Consider the following 25,986-nt stretch of genomic DNA (forward strand, 5'->3'; position numbering starts at 1 on the left):
AATTATATTTAGATTACAGTAATATTTAACTGCTTATAAAGGAATAAATATCAAGAAGTAAATCAATGAAAATTTCTTTATTGGTGAAAATAAAGTAATTATGCAACTGGTCGACCAATGAAAATGTCAGTGGACAAAGACAGCATCGACCAATTAGTCGACTAAAAGACTAAAGTTCACAGCCCTACATATAAGAGCACCAGTCTCTGCGCATCCAAGCCCCTTCCCATCTCCTTCACTGTTTGCTTTCTTCCTCTCTGCAGTTCCATTAAAGGGGGGTTGAAGTTTGGGCTCAAGCCCCAGGTTCACTCTCTTTGAAGGTTCACAACTCCCTTCGAGAACAGAAAGCCAAGTTAATTTACCAATAATTATTAAGACTAAATGGCCAGGTGAACTAGTAAACCCTCTTTCAAATCCTTTCACTAGCTTCACTGAATTAATAAACAGAAAACAATCACTGAAAAGATAAATAGTTGAAACACATGAAAGGGGTACACCAGTCATGAAAAAAACTTTTTAACAGTTTCTGGTGATTGTAAACTTGGCCAAAGAGGAAGACTGTATAGTACATATATACAACACATCAAATGATTACAGACTAAATCTACCACAGTAGCCAGTAGAACAATATAACTGCACCAGTTAAATTACTTTGATAAAAACAAAAAATTAAAACTTATTAACTTTAATACTAAAGACAGCAGATCTTTTAAACTTAATAGAATAAATGATTAACGAAGTTGTGGTTGCACTACAGTTTCAAAGACAGATAAACAGTTGGTATTTCAAAAGATATCAGAAGCTGATAGTGGCTTTTACTATGCAAATCTGTCAACTTTTAACTTAAACCCGTTCTGATGCCTTAGGCTGCACAGAAAAGTTAAAGTAATGCAAGTTAAATTCACATTCAGTACTCACTCACTGATTGTTGTCCACCTTGTATTGGTGTCCTTTTGTTGCTTTAAATGAAGTTCAATCAGTTTGGCCTATAACAGTAAAACTCGTTTTGTAGGACTGCAGCATCAGGACCACATAAAACAACACGTAGTTATTTGGCGACGACGTGGTTATCAGACGTGCTTAGAGACGACGTGGTTATCAGACGTGCTTAGAGACTACGTGGGTATCAGACGTGCTTAGTGGCGACGTATGTATCAGACGTGTTGTACGGCGACGTACATATTTCAGACATACTTAGTACACGTAGTTTTTTATGTAAATTTCGAACATGCGCCGTCGTCACGTCGCCGCCGGTAAACGATTTTTCCATGCACTCGCCGTGACGTCACCGCCGGTCTTACGTCTGCACTCCCTATCAAATCCATTCAAAACTCCACACGGACTGGCGGCGACGGAAGGTTAGGCTGCTCCTTCTCCTTCTCCAGGTTAGGCTTTGAATTGGCAGCATCCACTCGCCATAGAAGTTCAGCTTTCACACCCCATACACTCGTCATAAATTACAAAATATCAATTTCTCAGTTACGCCGCCGCCGCCACTGACATTTGGCGCAGCTCCAACAGGTGACCGTGACGTCATTAAATTATCCCTTACGAAAATTAACCATGGTTTTATTGTGGTAAAAGTGTAGTAACCATGGTTTTTTGGTCTATTGATTACTATGAGCAAAACTATGGTTTTACTACACTTACCATGGTTTAACTATGGTTTTTGAAAACCATGGTTGTCAAAACCATGGTTATTTTGTGGTTACCATGGTTTAACTACAGTAACCATGGTTTTTTGGTTTTAACTGTAGTAAAACCATGGTTAATTTTCGTAAGGGATACGTCTGACGGCTCTATACTATAGGATTTTGGCCAGACGGCAGGCGAGTATGGAAAGCCAAAGGAGACAAAACGTGTGAAACATACGCGTTAACACGTTATGGAAGGCCGTGAAGCTCAAAAACGCGCGAAATCTTACACGTAAACAACACGTAAACAACGTGTTGTTTGCGCGTAGAATACGTGTTGTTTGCGCGTAGAATATGCATCGATTTTTCACACGTAAACAACACGTATTCTACGCGCAAACAACGCGTATTCTATGCGTTGTTTACGTGTGAAAATTCGCGCGATTTTGGCCCTCGTGGCAACATGACCAGTTTCAACGAGTGAGCCTGATGAGTTCCTATTGGCTGCTGGGCAGTTGGGTTAAACCATTACTGTAGGCTTAGGGGGTTCCCGTCCATTTCTAGGCTATGACACCAAAATGCAAGTAAAATGCTAAGGATCAACTTATTTCTTTGTGCTTTTTCCTTCTTACATGTTGGCTATAATGTAAAATACTGCAAATAAAATATAAGATTGTCTATACTTACACAAATTGCCCACCTTGATGTCAAGCACTATGTACATTAACTGAAACTTCACTCACTTCTCTTATCAGGCTCAGTGGTGTGTGGTTGGTGACGCCCGCATTTGGCGTGGTAGACCTGGGTTCGATTCCACCTTTTGCCAAGCAAGTTTTATTTTTGCTTTTGCTATCCCTGATCAGATTCCAAAAGCATATATTATATATATATATATATATATATATATATATATATATATTATATATATATATATATATATATATATGGAAGGTGGAAAAAAGCACTTCACTGGTACTTCATAATATCTGGCAGGGTTTGCTTGTAAGTGTATATGGAGGGTTTTAAATGTCTCAGTAAAGACACGTTACTAAGCCTATTGCTTGCACATTTGGTGTATGTGCACTTGGAGATAACATTAATCAGAAAGATAACATCAGTCAGTGATATGTAAGAGCCACCCTGCACTTGTTAGAAAGACACATGGATTTTTAACCATTTCAGTGGCTTGTGGTGGGCAAGCTTCTCTCTTTTTACTATCACAGATTAGATTAGAGAAAGACATTTTCAATGCAAAAAAGAATTATGTCTAAAGTGGAAATAAAGTGCTTCACTGGTACTTAATAATGAAGTGTTTATCTGGTAGTCCTATTGTTTGTACTATAAGCACTCTTTCAGTTTGACCAATACCGTCTGTACAACAACTGCATAATGTTGTAAAGGGTGCAGGTATATATTAAATTAATAAAAAATAAGCCACTACATGGTAGTACTATGATTGTGTTTAAATGTTAAAATATTTATATATAAATTAATAACGTATACATGTTCATCAGTAGAAAAACTGTTTTTCTTTGGGAAAATTAAATGTCTTGGAAAATGAATACAGACAGTTTTGTACACTTTCTTTATTGTCATCTGAACTTAGTTTAGTTAGTTTGTAACTGCCGATTTAAAATGATGCACTGCAGCACACATAAGCATACATATATTCACATTTAGAACATCAAGAAGGGTGTGACATAAGATTTAAAAACCAAACAATCAAACATTAGCATGTAGAACACCAATGCCCGGTTTCACAGATAAGGCTTAATGCAAAACTAAAATGAATGTTTCAGCTGTCTTAACTGAAAATAACTTGCACTGAAATATCTGAAAGTATGTATTTGGAAAAATGTGTTATTAACCAACCAACCAAATTTGCATGCAAAACACCAAGTAATTAAACTAAGTTATCAAAATCTTGGAAAAATAGGCAGTATTCTGTGCTCTCAAACGGTGGTGGTATGTACGCCGTCAAAGCTGAAACAACACCCACTTACTGTTTCTCAACTTTCAAATACCACTCCAACCTGAATGGATGGTCACAATTGTGTTAGGGGCGGGGCCACGCTGGGTGGCTCAAGTGCATTATCGAGCAACCATTTTAGGACCATCTAAAATATCCTGAACTCAGAAATACACAATCTTTACTCTGCAATTCAGAACTACGTAGTTTACAGTCTTTGTTTTGTATTTCTGCAATACATTTTTTAAACATTTATAATGTGTTCAGAAACAATTTTTTAAAATTGACTTTACAGGGACTTAAGAAAACATTCAAATTTGTAAACATGTTAAGATTAAGTAGTTTCCATCACTGTGCCACAATGAGTTGGGACCTGCAACACGGTAGGTTCTTCGGTGCAGTCTTTGGGCCAAAGCTCTACGTGCAGCTCCAGTTGGGTTACTTGTTTAATAAAAACAAGAGAAAAATTATAGGACAACAAAGTACAGCGGCTCAGATTAAACCGTACTAGTGAGCGGAGTAATAATGTAATGTAACTCTTTAAGTTAAGCTAATGTCAGCCGACCCCAAGGGGTTTAAAAAACTCCTAGGAAAACAACCCTTATAGGGAAAAAGTCATTGGGAGAAAGAAAACCCTTGAGAGAGACCCAGACCTAGCTGATCCTAGAAAATATATACTATATATTGAATAGGCCTTCTATATTCTTAAAATGTATGGGAATTATTGTTAAAGGTTTAAATCATTTAAATTAAAAGTTAAAATAAGTGGTTGGTTGTCACTAAGCAGAATTACGCGATCCAATAAAAAACTATACTATACGAATTATTAAGAATAAAAATATTTAGAAATAAAGGGAAGCAGCGGGTGGTTGCTGGTCAGACATTGGCAGGGCATCACGATGATGGGAGGCCAGTAGATCATGGTGTGATGAGCTTCATGGCAGCAGGAACTGGGTATGTCAGTCTCAGTGTCCTTGGGTTCTAGGACGAGACAGGGAAAGAGAAACAAAATCCTATTAGCATAAGTCATCACATATAATGCAAGTGTCATACAGTATAATGGATGAAAGTGTGCTCTGTTCCAGACAAGCTAACTATTGCGGCATACGTATATTTAATAGGCGAATTATGTGAATCCTTTGTTAACGAGATATGTCTTTAGTTTAGACTTAAATTGAACATTGTTGGGCAAAACCTTCCAAAGCTTGGGACCTAAGTAGGTAAAAAGTATTTACTCTAACCATACAGTCCAAGTCTCCTTCGCGGCACTCTAATATTTATAGCTGCAAGCCTGGACCGAACACCATTTGCCCCAATCTCCTAATTTTCTCCAACCAAATTCTGAACAATATCATAAAGTTGGGAATCTGAAAGGTGTGAATTTCTCAAGACAGAAAGGTTGAACTCTCTAGGAAAGAAAAGAAAGATTTCTTTGTAAGTGTATTGGCTTTTTGATGAACATGACAAAATAAACATCTGATACAGATAACTAGGACAGCTATAATAGAGAAGCATTTAAGACAAACACCTTTCAAAGTGTTCTATAAAACGACTTTACAATTTATACTTTTAAATATCTTAAAAGCATGCTTTAACAATACTGAAATATATATGTATTGCAAAACTATAAAAATTATAGTTCTTTATAATTTTGCTTAAAATAATAAGAATAGTTCATGTTCCCCAAATCAGCATATTACAATGATTTTGAGGGATCTTGTGACAATGAAAACTGGAGTAATGGCTGATGAAAATTTAATGCTGTCAGATGTTGCACATATAAATGACTTTGACAGACAAAGCATTGTTTGTAAAGTTGAATTAGTTAATAAAATAATAGTCTGATTAAACAAGTCATGCTGCATGTGGTACCTGATATTGCTATGACAAACACAAGCCCACAAACAAAATAAATCGAAGTGCAGAACAAATGGTTAACACTGTAGTCACTACTAAGATAAATGATTAACTAATCAGTAGGTATAACATACTGATGTTTAGGTTTAAGTAAAAATTACTTGTGCAGTTAATTATTTAATAATTAATATTACACTCTGTAAAAGCATGTGGTAATTTTTTTACACATTTTTTGTGTTATGCGCTTTAACACATTATGTGCAATTTTAACATATTATGTGTCACTTTGTGTTAAAATAAATAAAAGTGACAACACTTGTATTTAAAGTAACACAAAATGTGTTGTTCCAATAATAACAGAGATTTGTCTGTTTTGGGACAATGCATTTAGTGTGTTGTCCCAAAACTAACACTGTTTGTGTTGTTTCTAACATCAAAACAACATTTTTAATCTGTTTAGAGTGTAGAATGCAATTCTCCATATTACCATATAGAAAGTGCCCCATTTAACTCTTGTGGATATGTTATTGACTGCTGCAGTACTTTGGTCGGGGAGTTGGGAGTCATCAGATTTGGTCATGTATTGCACAAGAGTGACCATTTTCACATAGTGGTGTACTTGAGGTAATATTCTGAAACATGATAACAGAAATAATAAATAATGATTGTCTAAATATAACACGTAAAAAACATAAGAGATTACAAACATCAATGATAAACAACTAACTTTACCATTAAGTTACACAACGCACTGATATATGACCAAATATCAGCATAAGATAATAACAAACTGCATAATGAAGTAAATACTACACAAAAACAATAATAAATTGAATATAGAAATGATACTGTATTGTTAGTAAAGCAATAATTAAGCAGAAATGTTGCACTTTTGAAAGAATAAACAAGTAAACATTAAACATATTAGCCGCGATGCTAACGGCACCTGCTCATAAAACATTATCAAATTTCACTCAAACAGATCTCGGTGCATCAAAGTTAACACAGCTGCGGTACATTGTAATAATCTGCATTGATGACAACAACATAGAAGAAAACTTACTTGTCACGGACTTTCACTTCCACATAAACGCTAACATATGAATAACTGCATATGAATCCGCGATCTGACTGATACTCTGGAGTTACGGTGAGTTCTTCTTCTGGTGTTTTATGGCGGTTTGGCACACCAATAAACAAGTGATTACCGCCACCTACCGATCTGGCGTGTAGAGTGAACAGATTTGGAAAAAAGAAATACAAAAAAATAGATTCTATCTCTTGTTCTTGTGTTTTACAGGTATTTAATTACTAATGAATGTACTCTTGATTGTCTTGACTCGTTTCCTAACAATACTTTTAAAGAAGTATTAACTCCCAACCATAATTCTTGTCTTTACGGTGAGTTCTTTGCTCGAACTGCTATACGTGTCAAAACGTCACACACAGAAAACTTTAAGTTCTCAACGATACCAATTAAACCCTTAGCATTGTTATTCTGTTTTCTATCATATTGATGATAAAAAATATCCATAAAAATGCAAAAAAAATAAAGATTCCATGTTTTCAAACCCTTTCCGATTCCTTCTGTTTAAGTGTAGAAGATAAAGACTCAGGAGGTGTGCTTTTTAACATTAACCTTTTCTTAATATTAAGAAAATATGGTACCTATTAATTAATGTAAGTAATTGGCATGTGGGGGACGTGAAAAATGTAGCCTACGTTTGTGTGTAGAAGTCTGAGCTAAAGATACGCGGATTGTCCGCTGTCGGTAGGTCAAGCAATTCTGATGAATATGAGAGTGGATGCGTGAAAGCACTGACTGACAATGAAATATTATCTACATTTCTAACATGTAAACGCGTTAAAAAGTTCTGCGGATGTGATAATTTACTGGTCTGCATGTGTGACAGACACAATAAACTTTAGGCTACACGTTCGTTTAAAAACATATTAATTTACCATATCTGTCACAGTAATGAGACTATGGAGGGTTCGGGTGAGGATATAAATTAAAGAAAACCATTAGGTGACCCCAAATAGTCAAATTGTCAAATCATCAAAGACGTGCTATGAGAGGATCATTCAATTTTGGCCATATGGGGGACACATTATCTGATTTCACATATAACAGCTTTCTTTCAATATATTAATATAGGCTACAGCATATTATTTGCATAGCATTATCATAATATGTGAAGAAGTAGCCTAGCTTTCAATAAATATTTAAAAAAATGCGTTAATAAATCCAATAACCCCCGTGACAGGGCTACATGGCCATAAGAGGTTTCTAGGCTTTGTTTCTGCATTTAAAAAGACAAAGCTGGCAATTATGGCTACTCTTTCGTTATTTTAATAATGTCTTCATTTTATTTTATTTATAAATTACTCGGGTTAATCTAATTTAATTATTTGGCTTGTGTTTTGTTTCCGTGCACTTCAGGCATTTTGCACATATTTGTCCTGCACCTTGTTACTTCTGACCTCTTTTTATTTAATTTTTATTTATTATAAAGGTAAATTCTGATCTCAAGTTAAGTACATTTTGGATTGCTTATTGTTGTAGTTATAGCCTATCAATGTTGCACTGTTGCGTGCTGGCCATGGTGCTGGCTAATGCTAAGGTGCTAGGTGCGCTCTGAGTGTCATATTTAGGAGTTCATCAAACTAAACTTAAAAAAAATTTTTTTTTTCGACAGGTATAAGTTTAAAAATGTATTTAAAACAGGGTGGTTAACTTGTCAAAAGTATAAAACTGCACCAAATTAATTCCAGACGCGACTGTCTCTCCTGTGATTTAAATTCTTGAAATAAATGATATTAGAATCATCAGGTTTTTCTACACTTAAAGTGAATACATAGATGATAAAAGTCAAAATAAACAAGCAGCAAAATAATACAACGTGTCTATAAAATTATTAATTTCAGTGTTTATCTTGTTATAAATTAACATTCAAGGAATTGTATATAAAGGTTAGTTTTTATCATTTAGGCTACAGTAAATCATATTCGTGTGGGTGTCAGATGTTTAATTTAAAATCTTTGTGTACGTTTGTGAATTACAAATTCTGTAGAATGTATAAAAAGTATGTCTCTTTTTTAATCACTAGGCCACCCCTGAAAAAACCGTTCTGGCACGCCCCTGTGTAGCAGAGTTTGATTTCTGACGACTAAAATAAAATGAATGTGACTAGATTAAAATAAGTGTGCTTTCACCGAATTGACCCAATTACGAGGAGCAAAACATTGAATATTCAGAAGAATAAACCATTTAATGGATAAGTGATTGAGATTTCAGCACTCAAGCACGCAAACTCCACCGCACCTTGGTGTAAAGTGCATAAAAATTAACAAGTTACCTTGCGCACATAATCAACAGGTAATGCTTTTTGCTGTATTATGCGTTTTCATGACATAGCTTTTAGCCTTTAATATTTTATTAATATGTTAAAATATTTTTTTATATATTTGTAGTGCTTTGTAATGCTATTGTTTGCTAATTTTAGCTATTTTTAATGTGATTTTGTGTTTATTTTATGCTACAGATGTAGCATTATTAGTTTATTTAGTATAGAGTTATACATTTTACCGCCTCGACTTAAACCTTTAACCTCAGTTTATTGCTAAAGCTACATTTCTAATTTTCGTTTAGTTTAGATTAGTTTAAAATAATATTTAGATCTATATTTTATTTGATATTTTATTTGATATCAGTTAAAAGAAATTATTAAAAATGGTTTAGTAAATGATAATAACCCTACTATGGTAAAGAAATGAATGAAAATGAATAACAAAGCAGTCTGAAAATGAAAATTCTGTTGCATCATGCTGCTGTTGTGCCCTTCCGAGGTTGCAAATTCAAATGTGATACGACATTTGATAATATGCGTTTCCATCAGCTATATCTGTAAACTGTTTAATAATGTCTTTTTATTTAAAAAGTGTTACTGATCAAATCATATCTGTTATATTTGCTCTTTGTATGAAAGTGACAATCAACCAGAAGATATTTCAAGATTTTAAATGTTTCAAAGCATGAAATTATTTTGCCCACATGTGCCATGAGGGTTCCACATTATCATCCCACATGGGCAAACCTTGAGTTCTCCATAGGATGCAGCCTTCCCAACCCAGTTAATGAAAAAAAAAAAAATTAATGGTTACAGATAGATTGGACGCCATTCCCGCCAAGGACTGCTTTGACCCCAGCTGGAATGGCGTCCAATCTATCTGTAACCATGAATTAATTTTTTTTTCATTAACTGGGTTGGGAAGGCTGCATCCTATGGAGAACTCATTGGTTTATTTCAGTTAACTGCATTAAATTCGTAAGATTAATTATAAGAGCTATTCTGCATTAAAATACCTCAGATGTGACGCTGTAGTTTCTTAGGCATTGCCAAGTCCTGTTTTAAAAAGCTAGTTAAAAGAGTGTGCTTTTCTTATTTATTAAGCGTACACTTTTATATTTCAATGTATGCAAACTCATAATATTCTTTTATGTGGGACCTACGTGGGTTCAGCATGGGTTCCATGTGGGCATGGGCTTAACATGGGCAATATGTGTGGGTCCATGTGGGTTTCACTATGTGGGTGGGTCCCATATATAGGTTTGCCCATGTGGGATGATAATGTGGAACCCTCATGGCACATGTGGGCAAAATAATTTCATGCTTTGAAACATTTAAAATCTTGAAATATCTTCTGGTTGATTGTCACTTTCATACAAAGAGCAAATATAACAGATATGATTTGATCAGTAACACTTTTTAAATAAAAAGACATTATTAAACAGTTTACAGATATAGCTGATGGAAACGCATATTATCAAATGTCGTATCACATTTGAATTTGCAACCTCGGAAGGGCACAACAGCAGCATGATGCAACAGAATTTTCATTTTCAGACTGCTTTGTTATTCATTTTCATTCATTTCTTTACCATAGTAGGGTTATTATCATTTACTAAACCATTTTTAATAATTTCTTTTAACTGATATCAAATAAAATATCAAATAAAATATAGATCTAAATATTATTTTAAACTAATCTAAACTAAACGAAAATTAGAAATGTAGCTTTAGCAATAAACTGAGGTTAAAGGTTTAAGTCGAGGCGGTAAAATGTATAACTCTATACTAAATAAACTAATAATGCTACCTCTGTAGCATAAAATAAACACAAAATCACATTAAAAATAGCTAAAATTAGCAAACAATAGCATTACAAAGCACTACAAATATATAAAAAAATATTTTAACATATTAATAAAATATTAAAGGCTAAAAGCTATGTCATGAAAACGCATAATACAGCAAAAAGCATTACCTGTTGATTATGTGCGCAAGGTAACTTGTTAATTTTTATGCACTTTACACCAAGGTGCGGTGGAGTTTGCGTGCTTGAGTGCTGAAATCTCAATCACTTATCCATTAAATGGTTTATTCTTCTGAATATTCAATGTTTTGCTCCTTGTAATTGGGTCAATTCGGTGAAAGCACACTTATTTTAATCTAGTCAAATTAATTTTATTTAAGTCAGAAATCAAACTCTGCTACACAGGGGCGTGCCAGAACGGTTTTTTCAGGGGTGGCCTAGTGATTAAAAAAAGAGACATACTTTTTATACATTCTACAGAATTTTTAATTCACAAACGTACACAAAGATTTTAAATTAAACATCTGACACCCACACGAATATGATTTACTGTAGCCTAAATGATAAAAACTAACCTTTATATACAATTCCTTGAATGTTAATTTGTAACAAGATAATCACTGAAATTAATAATTTTACAGACACTACGTTGTATTATTTTGCTGCTTGTTTATTTTGACTTTTATCATCTATGTATTCACTTTAAGTGTAGAAAAACCTGATGATTCTAATATCATTTATTTCAAGAATTTAAATCACAAGAGAGACAGTCGCGTCTGGAATTAATTTGGTGCAGTTTTATACTTTTGACAAGATAACCACCCTGTTTTAAATACATTTTTAAACTTATACCTGTCGAAAAAAAAAATTTTTTTTTAAGTTTAGTTTGATGAACTCCTAAATATGACACTCAGAGCGCACCTAGCACCTTAGCATTAGCCAGCACCATGGCCAGCACGCAACAGTGCAACATTGATAGGCTATAACTACAACAAGAAGCAATCCAAAATGTACTTAACTTGAGATCAGAATTTACCTTTATAATAAATAAAAATTAAATAAAAAGAGGTCAGAAGTAACAAGGTGCAGGACAAATATGTGCAAAATGCCTGAAGTGCACGGAAACAAAACACAAGCCAAATAATTAAATTAGATTAACCCGAGTAATTTATAAATAAAATAAAATGAAGACATTATTAAAATAACGAAAGAGTAGCCAGAATTGCCAGCTTTGTCTTTTTAAATGCAGAAACAAAGCCTAGAAACCTCTTATGGCCATGTAGCCCTGTCACGGGGGTTATTGGATTTATTAACGCATTTTTTTAAATATTTATTGAAAGCTAGGCTACTTCTTCACATATTATGATAATGCTATGCAAATAATATGCTGTAGCCTATATTAATATATTGAAAGAAAGCTGTTATATGTGAAATCAGATAATGTGTCCCCCATATGGCCAAAATTGAATGATCCTCTCATAGCACGTCTTTGATGATTTGACAATTTGACTATTTGGGGTCACCTAATGGTTTTCTTTAATTTATATCCTCACCCGAACCCTCCATAGTCTCATTACTGTGACAGATATGGTAAATTAATATGTTTTTAAACGAACGTGTAGCCTAAAGTTTATTGTGTCTGTCACACATGCAGACCAGTAAATTATCACATCCGCAGAACTTTTTAACGCGTTTACATGTTAGAAATGTAGATAATATTTCATTGTCAGTCAGTGCTTTCACGCATCCACTCTCATATTCATCAGAATTGCTTGACCTACCGACAGCGGACAATCCGCGTATCTTTAGCTCAGACTTCTACACACAAACGTAGGCTACATTTTTCACGTCCCCCACATGCCAATTACTTACATTAATTAATAGGTACCATATTTTCTTAATATTAAGAAAAGGTTAATGTTAAAAAGCACACCTCCTGAGTCTTTATCTTCTACACTTAAACAGAAGGAATCGGAAAGGGTTTGAAAACATGGAATCTTTATTTTTTTTTGCATTTTTATGGATATTTTTTATCATCAATATGATAGAAAACAGAATAACAATGCTAAGGGTTTAATTGGTATCGTTGAGAACTTAAAGTTTTCTGTGTGTGACGTTTTGACACGTATAGCAGTTCGAGCAAAGAACTCACCGTAAAGACAAGAATTATGGTTGGGAGTTAATACTTCTTTAAAAGTATTGTTAGGAAACGAGTCAAGACAATCAAGATTACATTCATTAGTAATTAAATACCTGTAAAACACAAGAACAAGAGATAGAATCTATTTTTTTGTATTTCTTTTTTCCAAATCTGTTCACTACACACGCCAGATCGGTAGGTGGCGGTAATCACTTGTTTATTGGTGTGCCAAACCGCCATAAAACACCAGAAGAAGAACTCACCGTAACTCCAGGGCCCGGTTTTTCAAAAGGTTTAATCCGGATAAAATTGATCCGGATTTAGTAATCCTTTTTTTTGCGATCCGTGATCACGTAATCCAGCTTACTTTTGAGCCAGTTTTTCAAAGCAACATCGGATTGGTTCAATCTGATCCGGATAGAAACTTTTCACCAAATCTGGATAACCAGTGCTCAAACAGTATAGGAAATCACAATGTAGAACTATAGATATGTAAAGAGCAACAAGTAGAATAGCCAGTGTGGGGTCAATATAAGTTTATTTTTATTTGAAATGAAAACACACACATTTAAAAAAAAAACTAAAAACAAGAAAAACCCCATCCTCTTCCAGCAGTCCACTCATCTGAGACCTACAACACAAACACTGTACACTGAGGATATTTATAACAAGTTTCAAATATAGATGTATTAAATAAAAAAAGACTTAATGTCAAATACTCCACAATAATTTCAGACTTCTTCATCTGATGTGGAGAGACCAGCTTGTCTGAGCGTAGCCTTTAGGAGGCGGATCTCAAGTCTGGCCTTGGTTTGCTGCAGTTTGGTCAGAGTCAGTTGTTCCTCTGCCAGGCGAAGCTGTGCTACTGCCCTTTCAGTCTCTTTTTCTAGAAGTGCCTTGTAATCATCATCTTTGTTTGATGAAGGGCGCTTCAAGCCTTTCTTCTGAGATCCTGTGGCAACTACCACTGGCTCAACCAATGAGGGTCCAGCTTCTTCCTCAGGAACAGAGCTGAGATTCAATATAAATACGCTCTCTGGATCAGCCTCAGGAGGAACTGGCAGATTATCCTCCTCCTCCTCAATCCAAGGCTCCCCATCCCCTACAACACCTTGAATACCATGGAGGGCTTGCGACTTCTCACCTCCAATGATGTCGAGGACCACATCTGTGTAGTCTCCCCTCTTAAATGGCTTGTTGTCTGTTTGTGGGTTTTTGGCTTCAGCATGGTCCTTTGTTGCCCTAGCCTTAAGATTCTTCCACCGCAATTTGATTTGGTCTGTGGTCCTCCTCTGGCCAGACCCTATGGCATTCACATTTTCTGTGATTACAATCCAAACATCATTTTTCTTTTTGTTGGTATCCTTAGCAGAATTAAAACTTCCCACTATTGTTCCATAATGGCACCGAACACCCTCTAGAAGTGCATTGGTTTCAGCAGCAGTGAAGTTACAGCTTCTTGAGTCCATGGTTCCGATGCTTTACTATAGTGAAAATTGTTCATCAATTATAGGCCTTGGGTCCAGTTACCTCAATTGAACACAAGCCAAAACTAATCAGTTGTAATAGGTGTGTTTGAAAAGACCAACTACACAGCCATATAAATCAGCCTTTCTCAGAGGATTCACAGAGAGACAGTGAAATGGCAGGTGTTGTCCACCACCACCAGTTTGTCAGGAGAGGACACTGTCAAAGGGTGTATGTTGAACGTACCAAGCCACTGGAGCAATACACCACTGAGGAGCTGTATGTCCGGTTTCGCTTTGGGAAGGCTGATATAGACTACCTTGTAAACCTTCTCAGGCCAAAACTTCAACACAGAACCCAAAGGAGTCACGGTCTGTCTGTGGAAGACCAGATCCTCATTGCTCTTCGATTTTATGCATGTGGGACTTTCTATCAAGTTGTTGGTGACTATATGGGAGTGGTGAAATCAGCTGTGTGTGATGTGGTGAGAGATGTCTCAATCGCACTGGCCAGCCTGGTCAATGAATTTGTTTCTTTTCCAAAGGACAACCAGATTGCCCAGGCCAAGCGCAGCTTTTTTCTTTTGGGGAATATGCCCAATACTATTGGAGCAATCGACTGCACACATGTGCATATACAAGCACCTCGTGAGAATGAATGGGAGTTTATAAACAGAAAGGGGAGGCACAGCATCAATGTCCAACTTGGGTGTGATGCTGACCTCATCATCACCAACTGCGTTGTCAAGTGGCCTGGGTCTGTCCATGATGCACGCATCCTGAGGGAGAGCTCTCTATATAGAGACCTCCAAACCAACCGACCGGATGGCATAATATTAGGAGACAGTGCCTACCCACTCCTACCATGGCTGATGACTCCTTTTCTAACACCAAATACGCCGGCGCAAGCACGCTTCAACACTGCTCATTGCAGAGCAAGATGTGCAATTGAGCGTTTAAATGGGGTTCTTAAAGCAACACTATGTAGTTTCCATGTAAAAATGACTTACAGCTCCCCCATGTGGTTGAAAAGCGCAACAGTGCCTGGTATCAGACACTCTTCTGCAGGCAGGGGGAGGGGCGGGGCTGTGTTTCCTACCCTCCACCGCCACTTTCAGAGTGTGCTTGTAGCAGCTAGGAGGCTGCTCAGGTTGCAGCAACAGTACAATTTGTCCATTTAAAAGTTGTTCTATCACTGAAATAATTTTAGAGACATTATTTAAAGGTAAAAAAAACTACATAGTGTTGCTTTAAGAGGCGCTTTGCATGCCTTAACTACCTGAGAGCGGAACCACAGAAAGCATGCAACATAACCCTTGCCTGTATTGTCCTGCACAACATTGCTACTAAGCGCAATGTCCCTCTCTGTGCTGACAATGATGCACCTGAGCCCTTTGGAGACCCTAACCAACCTCCTGCATTCTACCAGAATGAGCAAACAGGACGTGCAACAAGGGACGCAATAGTTAGACATTATTTCTGATTTGGATTTCAAAAATCTGTGATTGCCATTCTTTGCATTTTTTGGGTTATTCTGTAATCATTGCATGCATCACTAATAAATATTCTAAAAACTAAAATATTTTTTAATATTTAAAAAAATATTTTTTAAAATACAGTATAGGCCTACTTTGCTGTAGGCATATACTGAAAGGCTGAATACTTTAAAGCCTACCTAATCATTGTAGCCTGACAGATGAACAAATAAAATTTAAACCTTATGAATAAATAGGATATCTTGTAAGATACTGCATGATCCAAATATAGTATTATTTGATACTTTTTTTAAGTTTTCATTACTTTGGGCATTATTTTGGGCATGAAATCCACGCTGAATCCACCCTTCTGATGGGATCAGTTTAATCCAGATATTTTGGATCAAAGTGATCCAAATCCTACAAAAAAGTTCTGAAGAACCCAAACTAAAGGTTTGATCCGGATCAAAACCAAGATTGGATAACGTGATCTAATCCGATTATGTAATCCGTTTTTTCTTTTGAAAAACCCATTTTCAAGATTTGATCCAATCCGTTATCCAAAATCCTAGTGGATTACTTTTGAAAAACCGGGCCCAGAGTGTCAGTCAGATCGCGGATTCATATGCAGTTATTCATATGTAGCGTTTATGTGGAAGTGAAAGTCCGTGACAAGTAAGTTTTCTTCTATGTTGTTGTCGTCAATGCAGATTATTACAATGTACCGCAGCTGTGTTAACTTTGATGCACCGAGACCTGTTTGAGTGAAATTTGATAATGTTTTATGAGCAGGTGCCGTTAGCATCGCGGCTAATATGTTTAATGTTTACTTGTTTATTCTTTCAAAAGTGCAACATTTCTGCTTAATTATTGCTTTACTAACAATACAGTATCATTTCTATATTCAATTTATTATTGTTGTTTTGTAGTATTTACTTCATTATGCAGTTTGATATTATCTTATGCTGATATTTATTGGTCATATATCAGTGCGTTGTGTAACTTAATGGTAAAGTTAGTTGTTTATCATTGATGTTTGTAATCTCTTATGTTTTTTACGTGTTATATTTAGACAATCATTATTTATTATTTCTGTTATCATGTTTCAGAATATTACCTCAAGTACACCACTATGTGAAAATGGTCACTCTTGTGCAATACATGACCAAATCTGATGACTCCCAACTCCCCGACCAAAGTACTGCAGCAGTCAATAACATATCCACAAGAGTTAAATGGGGCACTTTCTATATGGTAATATGGAGAATTGCATTCTACACTCTAAACAGATTAAAAATGTTGTTTTGATGTTAGAAACAACACAAACAGTGTTAGTTTTGGGACAACACACTAAATGCATTGTCCCAAAACAGACAAATCTCTGTTATTATTGAAACAACACATTTTGTGTTACTTTAAATACAAGTGTTGTCACTTTTATTTATTTTAACACAAAGTGACACATAATATGTTAAAATTGCACATAATGTGTTAAAGCGCATAACACAAAAAATGTGTAAAAAAATTACCACATGCTTTTACAGAGTGTAATATTAATTATTAAATAATTAACTGCACAAGTAATTTTTACTTAAACCTAAACATCAGTATGTTATACCTACTGATTAGTTAATCATTTATCTTAGTAGTGACTACAGTGTTAACCATTTGTTCTGCACTTCGATTTATTTTGTTTGTGGGCTTGTGTTTGTCATAGCAATATCAGGTACCACATGCAGCATGACTTGTTTAATCAGACTATTATTTTATGAACTAATTCAACTTTACAAACAATGCTTTGTCTGTCAAAGTCATTTATATGTGCAACATCTGACAGCATTGAATTTTCATCAGCCCCTCAAGATCCCTCAAAATCATTGTAATATGCTGATTTGGGGAACATGAACTATTCTTATTATTTTAAGCAAAATTATAAAGAACTATAATTTTTATAGTTTTGCAATACATATATATTTCAGTATTGTTAAAGCATGCTTTTAAGATATTTAAAAGTATAAATTGTAAAGTCGTTTTATAGAACACTTTGAAAGGTGTTTGTCTTAAATGCTTCTCTATTATAGCTGTCCTAGTTATCTGTATCAGATGTTTCTTTTGTCATGTTCATCAAAAAGCCAATACACTTACAAAGAAATCTTTCTTTTCTTTCCTAGAGAGTTCAACTTTTCTGTCTTGAGAGATTCACACCTTTCAGATTCCCAACTTTATGATATTGTTCAGAATTTGGTTGGAGAAAATTAGGAGATTGGGGCAAATGCTGTTCGGTCCAGGCTTGCAGCTATAAATATTCGAGTGCCGCGAAGGAGACTTGGACTGTATGGTTAGAGTAAATACTTTTTACCTACTTAGGTCCCAAGCTTTGGAATGTTTTGCCCAACAATGTTCAATTTAAGTCTAAACTAAAGACATATCTCTTTAACAAAGGATTCACATAATTCGCCTATTAAATATACGTATGCCGCAATAGTTAGCTTGTCTGGAACAGAGCACACTTTCATCCATTATACTGTATGACACTTGCATTATATGTGATGACTTATGCTAATAGGATTTTGTTTGTCTTTCCCTGTCTCGTCCTAGAACCCAAGGACACTGAGACTGACAGACCCAGTTCCTGCTGCCATGAAGCTCATCACACCATGATCTACTGGCCTCCCATCATCCTGATGCCCTGCCAATGTCTGACCAGCAACCACCCGCTGCTTCCCTTTATTTCTAAATTTTTTTATTCTTAATAAATCGTATAGTATAGTTTTTTATTGGATCGCGTAATTCTGCTTAGTGACAACCAACCACTTATTTTAACTTTTAATTTAAATGATTTAAACCTTTAACAATAATTCCCATACATTTTAAGAATATAGAAGGCCTATTCAACATATAGTATATATTTTCTAGGATCAGCTAGGTCTGGGTCTCTCTCAAGGGTTTTCTTTCTCCCAATGACTTTTTCCCCTATAAGGGTTGTTTTCCTAGGAGTTTTTTAAACCCCTTGGGGTCGGCTTACATTAGCTTAACTTAAAGAGTTACATTACATTATTACTCCGTTCACTAGTACGGTTTAATCTGAGCCGCTGTACTTTGTTGTCCTATAATTTTTCTCTTGTTTTTATTAAACAAGTAACCCAACTGGAGCTGCACGTAGAGCTTTGGCCCAAAGACTGCACCGAAGAACCTACCGTGTTGCAGGTCCCAACTCATTGTGGCACAGTGATGGAAACTACTTAATATTAACATGTTTACAAATTTGAATGTTTTCTTAAGTCCCTGTAAAGTCAATTTTAAAAAATTGTTTCTGAACACATTATAAATGTTTAAAAAATGTATTGAAGAAATACACAACAAAGACTGTAAACTACGTAGTTCTGAATTGCAGAGTAAAGATTGTGTATTTCTGAGTTCAGGATTGTTTAGATGGTCCTAAAATGGTTGCTCGATAATGCACTTGAGCCACCCAGCGTGGCCACGCCCCTAACACAATTGTGACCATCCATTCAGGTTGAAGTGGTATTTGAAAGTTGAGAAACAGTAAGTGGGTGTTGTTTCAGCTTTGATGGCGTACATACCACCACCGTTTGAGAGCACAAAATACTGCCTATTTTTCCAAGATTTTGATAACTTAGTTTAATTACTTGGTGTTTTGCATGCAAATTTGGTTGGTTGGTTAATAACACATTTTTCCAAATACATACTTTCAGATATCTCAGTGCAAGTTATTTTCAGTTAAGACAGCTGAAACATTCATTTTAGTTTTGCCTTAAGCCTTATCTGTGAAACCGGGCATTGGTGTTCTACATGCTAATGTTTGATTGTTTGGTTTTTAAATCTTATGTCACACCCTTCTTGATGTTCTAAATGTAAATTAGTGATCGACCGATATATCGGCCGGCCGATACATCGGGCCGATTTTAGCAGGTTTTAGGTGTATCGGCATCGGCCGATTCGCGGCTTGCGTTCGCCGATAGTTTTTCCCCGGCATTAATTACAGACAGGCGCCCACAGGCAGCTCTGTGTTGCTGGAGGCTGCCTGCAGCCCGTGCATTGCCTCTCCCCCCACTAGCAGAGCGGAGCGCTCCAAGCTTGTGCTGGTAAGTTTTAAACTTCAAAGCATCTTTTAACTGTTTGACTGAAATATTGCCATATACTTTGAAAGTGTAAACACGTTGCTCTATATGTGCGTGCAACCATAGCTAAGAAAGTTTGGTGGTCCTAATGGAAAACGCGAATGCCTATAAAACTGCTTGCCATTGTATTTAGGGAGCTTCAAATAGCTTTTAGGCTAACCGTATGCATACGGCAGCTGTTACGAACACTGGTCATAGGATTATATAATGCTGACGTTGTTCCGTGATTTCGTGGTATTTATAGGAGTTTTATTCAGCGACTACCAGTCTGACGTTTGGACGCGACGCGTGCTCATAATGCTGCAAGCGAACGCAGGTCATGTGATCAGCCGAACAGCTGATCATAGATGGACAGGGTGGGTTTTTAATTCTCATCTCCATAAATATATGTAGTAGTAAAAGGCTAAAAATCAATATCCATTGCTTATAGTTTCTCGTCATTGTGGAGAGTGCAGTTCATGGTTGCATACGTTTATGGTTGTTAACGCGGAGTTTCGCGGAATTTTCGTCAGCGAAAATAAGAAATTCGACCCAAAGCACTTAGTTCCAAACAGTTCACACATGACTTTTATGTGACCGGAGAAGTGTTTTTTTGTACGTTTTGTCAACATTTCCGTTCACTGGGAGCGCAAAGATACATGCCCTCTCTCATCCATGTCTCACTGCACCTCTCCCACGTGCACGCGCTCTACTATCTGACCGAAGTCCGTACACAAATCCTCATGTATTTGTTCAGTTTTATGCGTTTTAAGCGAGCTGAGGCAAACTAACTATCCCTCGCATTTATTATAGGGCACTAGGGTGTGTGAGGTACAGAAGTGGGGCAATTGGCATGTTATTCAGAATTCTTAAGTTGTTTTTTGATCAGTATTGCTGTTAACATTTTCCTTGTCTTCTTATTAAAGACATTTGCTCTACAAGAGATTAAGTTAAGTGCACTAAAACTTAGACTTAAGCATTAAATAGGTTGTAAATAGTTGGTTACTTTCATGGATAAAGTAAAGTGTTCCCCTTGTTATGTTGCTTGATTGCTGCTATTGTGTGCAATGGTGTAATTATTATTTTATTTATGTATTTTAAGCAGCACTGAATTTTCTTACTTGTTCTACCTCACCTTTTCTTACTATTTGTTAAGTATAGTTCAGTAAATGTTCCTTTTTTAAATTAAGAGTTGTAACATTTGGTTTTATCATTGTGTCATTTTTATGATATAAACTGAATGAGAAAAAGCAGTATCGGCTCCAAATATCGGCTAAAGAAAATCGGCAGCCTGTATCGGTCATCGGCTAAGGGAAAAAAAATCGATATCGGCATCGGCACAAAAAAATCCATATCGGTCGATCCCTAATGTGAATATATGTATGCTTATGTGTGCTGCAGTGCATCATTTTAAATCGGCAGTTACAAACTAACTAAACTTAAAAAGTTCAGATGACAATAAAGAAAGTGTACAAAACTGTCTGTATTCATTTTCAAGACATTTATTTTTCCCAAAGAAAAACTATGTTTCTACTGATGAACATGTATATGTTAAATTAATATAAAATTATTTTAACATTTAAACACAATCATAGTACTACCATGTAGTGGCTTATTTTTTATTAATTTAATATATAGCTGCACCCTTTACAACATTATGCAGTTGTTGTACAGACGGTATTGGTCAAACTGAAAGAGTGCTTATAGTACAAACAATAGGACTACCAGATAAACACTTCATTATTAAGTACCAGTGAAGCACTTTATTTCCACTTTAGACATAAATCTTTTTTGCATTGAAAATTTTTTTTTCTAATCTGATCTGTGATAGTAAAAAGAGAGAAGCTTGCCCACCACAAGCCACTGAAATGGTTAAAAATCCATGTGTCTTTCTAACAAGTGCAGGATGGCTCTCAGGGGCGGACTGGCCATCTGGCAAACCGGGCAGTTTCCCGGTGGGCCGACGTACTTTTCGGGCCGATACATCTCATACTATATTTGTCTGAGCAGCCCAGTTAGCGTCTTTTTTTTTCAAGACAGACCGGCCCACTGACATTTAAGCAGCAGCCCATTGGTTATTTTTTTTAAACGACATTAAGCTGGACCAATGACTGACCAGCAAAGTCATCATCCTTTCTTTTCCTAGATAGACCGGCCCTCTCACATTTAAGCAGCAGCCCATTGGTTATATTTTTTGAATGACATTAAGCTGGCCCAATCACCGCTTTGGTCTCTGTGCAAGCGAGCGTGCATCGTCGGTCAGTTCACGTGTCAAAACAGAGAGAGAGAGAGAGAGAAAACGCAAGGAGGCGCAGAAAAACTGCGCGACAAAAAGAAGCAAGCCCTTCATCAGACGCTGCAAAATGTGTTAAAAACACAAAAATATTTTCTGCGGCAGCAAGACCTTCATCTCGCGTCGCTGGTGATGATGATGATGGTGGCGGCGGTGGCACTGTCAGCACCAGCACGCAAAGTGTCAGTGAGGAGAGGGAGAGAGACGAGGGAGAAGTGAGTGTATGACTGCGGTAAGCAGAACTGCTTTCAAAACACAAGTTTAGATGGATACCCCTTGATAAAGCTGAGTCAAAAACACAAAATATGGTGATAAAGCTCCAATAAAATAATTGCACTCTTTGCTCTGTGACTACGAGAGTGTATCTGATTCATAGATTTTTCGTTGATTGTCTGTTTCAAAACGTATGATTTCTCTTCAAGCAAAATCAAACAATTCAGGAGATCTGCTTACAGACAAATATATGTTTATTGTATATAACAACACACTTGACAGATAATGTTAAAAATCTCTATTACTATAATCACACTACTTTAGTTCAGTGAATGTAGTGAATACTTTGTAAGTACCTGTAAGTACTGCAAGTAATAATCAGTTTTCAATATTACTGTAAGCAGCACTTGTATTTTGTAATAAGTTAGCAATCCAATGGCAAATTTTGCTAATTGCATGAAACTTGTTTTAGGGTTCATAAGTGTGGATTATACAGTTTTATTGCATTAATAAATAACACGTTCTAGAAGTGTTTGTTGTGTCAACTCTCACTCTTTTCTACCTGCTATTAATTGGGTTTAGTGCTTTTATGGAATTCGAGTTGCTATTGCTATACATATTTAAAGGCGTGCAAAGATGGGTGGTATTTGTAATTATACACTGCAAAATTATTTTCAAGAAAAAACATTCTTAGTATTTTTGTCTTGTTTTCAGTAAAAATATCTAAACATTCTTAAAATAAGATGGTTTTTCTTGATTAGCAGAATGACCCAAGAAAATAAGTCTAGTTTTTAGACCAAAAATTTTAAATTTTAGTGATTTTGTGCATAAAACAAGCAAAAAAATCTGCCAATGGGGTAAGCTAATTTTTCTTGCATTTAGTGTTTAAGAAAAATGTTCAAGAAATTTTTGCTTACCCCATTGGCAGATTGTTCTGCTTGTTTTATGCACAAAATGACTTAAATTTGATATTTTTGGTCTAAAAACTAGACTTATTTTCTTGGGTCGTTTTGTTCATCAAGAAAAAGCATCTTAATGAATTTTTAGATATTTTTCTGAAAACAAGACAAAAATACTAAGAACATTATTTTCTTAAATCATTTTTTGCAGTGTATGTAGTGTGGGCCGGTTTGGGCCAAAATGCCAGGGCCGAATTTTTGTCCCAGTCCAGCCCTGGTGGCTCTTACATATCACTGACTGATGTTATCTTTCTGATTAATGTTATCTCCAAGTGCACATACACCAAATGTGCAAGCAATAGGCTTAGTAAACCCTGCCAGATATTATGAAGTACCAGTGAAGTGCTTTTTTCCACCTTCCATATATATATATATATATATATATATATATATATATATATATATATATATATATATATATATATATATATATGCTTTTGGAATCTGATCAGGGATAGCAAAAGCAAAAATAAAACTTGCTTGGCAAAAGGTGGAATCGAACCTGGGTCTACCGCGCCAAATGCAGGCATCACCAACCACACACCACTGAGCCTGATAAGAAAAGTGAGTGTTGTTTTAGTTAATGTACAACAAGGTGGGTAATTTGTGTAAGTATAGACAATCTGTTATTTTATTTGCAGTATTTTACATTATAGCCAACATGTAAGAAGGAAAAAGCACAAAGAAATAAGTTGATCCTTAGCATTTTACTTGCATTTTGGTGTCATAGCATAGAAATGGATGGGAAACCCCCCCCCCCAACGCCTACAGTAATGGTTTAACCCAACTGCCCAGCAGCCAATAGGAACTCATCAGGCTCACTCCTTGAAACTGGTCATGTTGCCACGAGGGCCAAAATCGCGCGAATTTTCACACGTAAACAACGCGTAAACAATCGACGTGTATTCTACGCGCAAACAACACGTTGTTTACGTGTTGTTTACGTGTAAGGTTTGGCGCGTTTTTGGGTCTCGCGGCCTTCCATAGTGTTAATGCGTATGTTTCACACGTTTTGTCCCTTTTGGCTTTCCATAGGCGAGCGTACACGTTAGCTCTCATGTCTGTTAGCTAATCAATCAGCAGAAAGTTCAGCTTTCACACCCCATAGGAAAGCGACGGTTTATCCAAAACCCAGCCGCCACGGCAACGCGACTTCGGTGTTTCCAGGTTATTTACTTTATGTCCACATCAGACAACATTGGCAACGGCTGTTTTTTGTATCGCGGGGACGCAATCAACTGTTCATTAGAAAAAACACATTTAACACTTACCGTGAAACCGATTGTGCTGATTACTGCCGACAGCTTAAAGTTCGACTGCAGTCAATTGTGGCGCCAAGCCGCCAACGTCATTCCCACGTTGCGCGTTCCGGTCCTCACGCACGCGCTGATCTTGGACCACGTGAGTGTCGTAAGCCAATAAAATGATGTACCTAACCTAATTCGAAATTAAACTTTTTTCAAACGTATATTAATGTTATATCTGTGATAAATTCAAATAAATATAATGTTGAACCCACTGGCATGGTCAATGAAATTACAATTCTGAGACCCTAATTTGAAGTAAACGTGTGTGTGTGTATATTTTACAGTTTTTTACGATTGCTTACACACTATAATTAAAATTTTCCCACAATTAGCAAAACCTAACATCTAAGGAGCAAAACACAAGGCTGGATTTGCACAACTTTAAGCACATTGTCAGCTTTACACTATTTTCAAAACATTACACACAGTGATTTGCAAAACACTAAACACACTTGTATACATTAGACACAGAAGCAGGGGCGTAGGCAGAAATTATATTTTGGGCGGGCCGGAGCAAAAGTGAGTGGGCCTATAGTTTATCAGAATAAAATTACTTAAATAATAATTAAACCTTAGAGTGGAAAAATGAATAGACAAACTGCAAAAACAGTGACATCTTTACTTTCAATAGTGAATAATAAAACACTGTCTAAACATGTTCAACCAACAGAGCTCAATAAAGGCTGGACAAACCAAGGCTTATTCAGGCTAGTCAGCAGTGCAAAAACAGTTCACCTGAAATAAAGTAGGCTAAAAATAAATTGAAATAACGAAAACTCTCAGCAGAGCACGGTTTGAAATAAATAACAACACACTGCCTAAGTTATGTTAAATCAACCATATACAGTGCAATCAGCCTGTTGGAAATTAAGCTTTTGTGCCACAAATAGAAACTCATTTAAATTAAACAATGTAAGTTTAACCTATAAGGCTGGCATACATCTATACACAACACACCACTTAGTTAAATCACTTCACGAGCAAACAAATAAGGAAATTAGTTAAACAACAAGCCTACCTTTGTTGTTTTCATTCTACAAAACAAGACGCAAATGCCTGGGTTTGATGTTGAAAACAGAAGTGATCTCATTATAGTCCAAAGAGTCACAGAGTTCTTTTTCAAAAAACAAAAGGTTGTTGAGGCGGGTAGTAACTCATGGATGTAAATTGGGTTGTGAATGTGGTTCATCAATTGCAGTTAGATCGGCGGGTAACCTGTGTCAGACTGACCGGGAGAGAGCACTGGAACTGCCGCCAGGGAGCAAGCGGCAGCCGGCGCCACCAGCGCCTGACTAGCCTTCTTGTGGGTTAATGAGTCTGAAGAACTGGGCTGGTAAGACTCGGTAGATGGAGGCAGTGGCGTATCTTCTTCATCAACTCTTGCTTTTTTAAATA

The 25,986-nt window shown here is 36.1% G+C and overlaps 3 long non-coding RNA genes across 4 annotated transcripts; 1 reads left to right on the forward strand and 2 right to left on the reverse strand.

The window, feature by feature from the left end:
* Positions 1-62: 62 nt before the first annotated feature.
* LOC135734327 (uncharacterized) lies at positions 63-25,049 on the reverse strand. Its single transcript, XR_010527263.2, has 3 exons — positions 24,556-25,049; positions 919-986; positions 63-332 (listed from the first exon to the last, which is right to left on the reverse strand). It is a non-coding gene; the product is annotated as an uncharacterized lncRNA (long non-coding RNA).
* LOC135734402 (uncharacterized) lies at positions 3,190-6,663 on the reverse strand. 2 transcript variants are annotated; one of them, XR_010527314.2, is made up of 4 exons: positions 6,524-6,663; positions 5,948-6,092; positions 4,845-5,011; positions 3,190-4,584 (listed from the first exon to the last, which is right to left on the reverse strand). It is a non-coding gene; the product is annotated as an uncharacterized lncRNA (long non-coding RNA). The 2 variants fall into 2 exon arrangements; XR_010527316.2 differs by having other exon boundaries at positions 4,839-5,011.
* Positions 16,295-19,110, forward strand: LOC135734326 (uncharacterized). Its single transcript, XR_010527261.2, has 4 exons — positions 16,295-16,373; positions 16,808-16,952; positions 17,870-18,036; positions 18,297-19,110. It is a non-coding gene; the product is annotated as an uncharacterized lncRNA (long non-coding RNA).
* Positions 25,050-25,986: the final 937 nt, after the last annotated feature.

The sequence above is a fragment of the Paramisgurnus dabryanus genome, chromosome 7 (genome assembly GCF_030506205.2).
Source record: "Paramisgurnus dabryanus chromosome 7, PD_genome_1.1, whole genome shotgun sequence".
NCBI classification, from domain to species: domain Eukaryota; kingdom Metazoa; phylum Chordata; class Actinopteri; order Cypriniformes; family Cobitidae; genus Paramisgurnus; species Paramisgurnus dabryanus.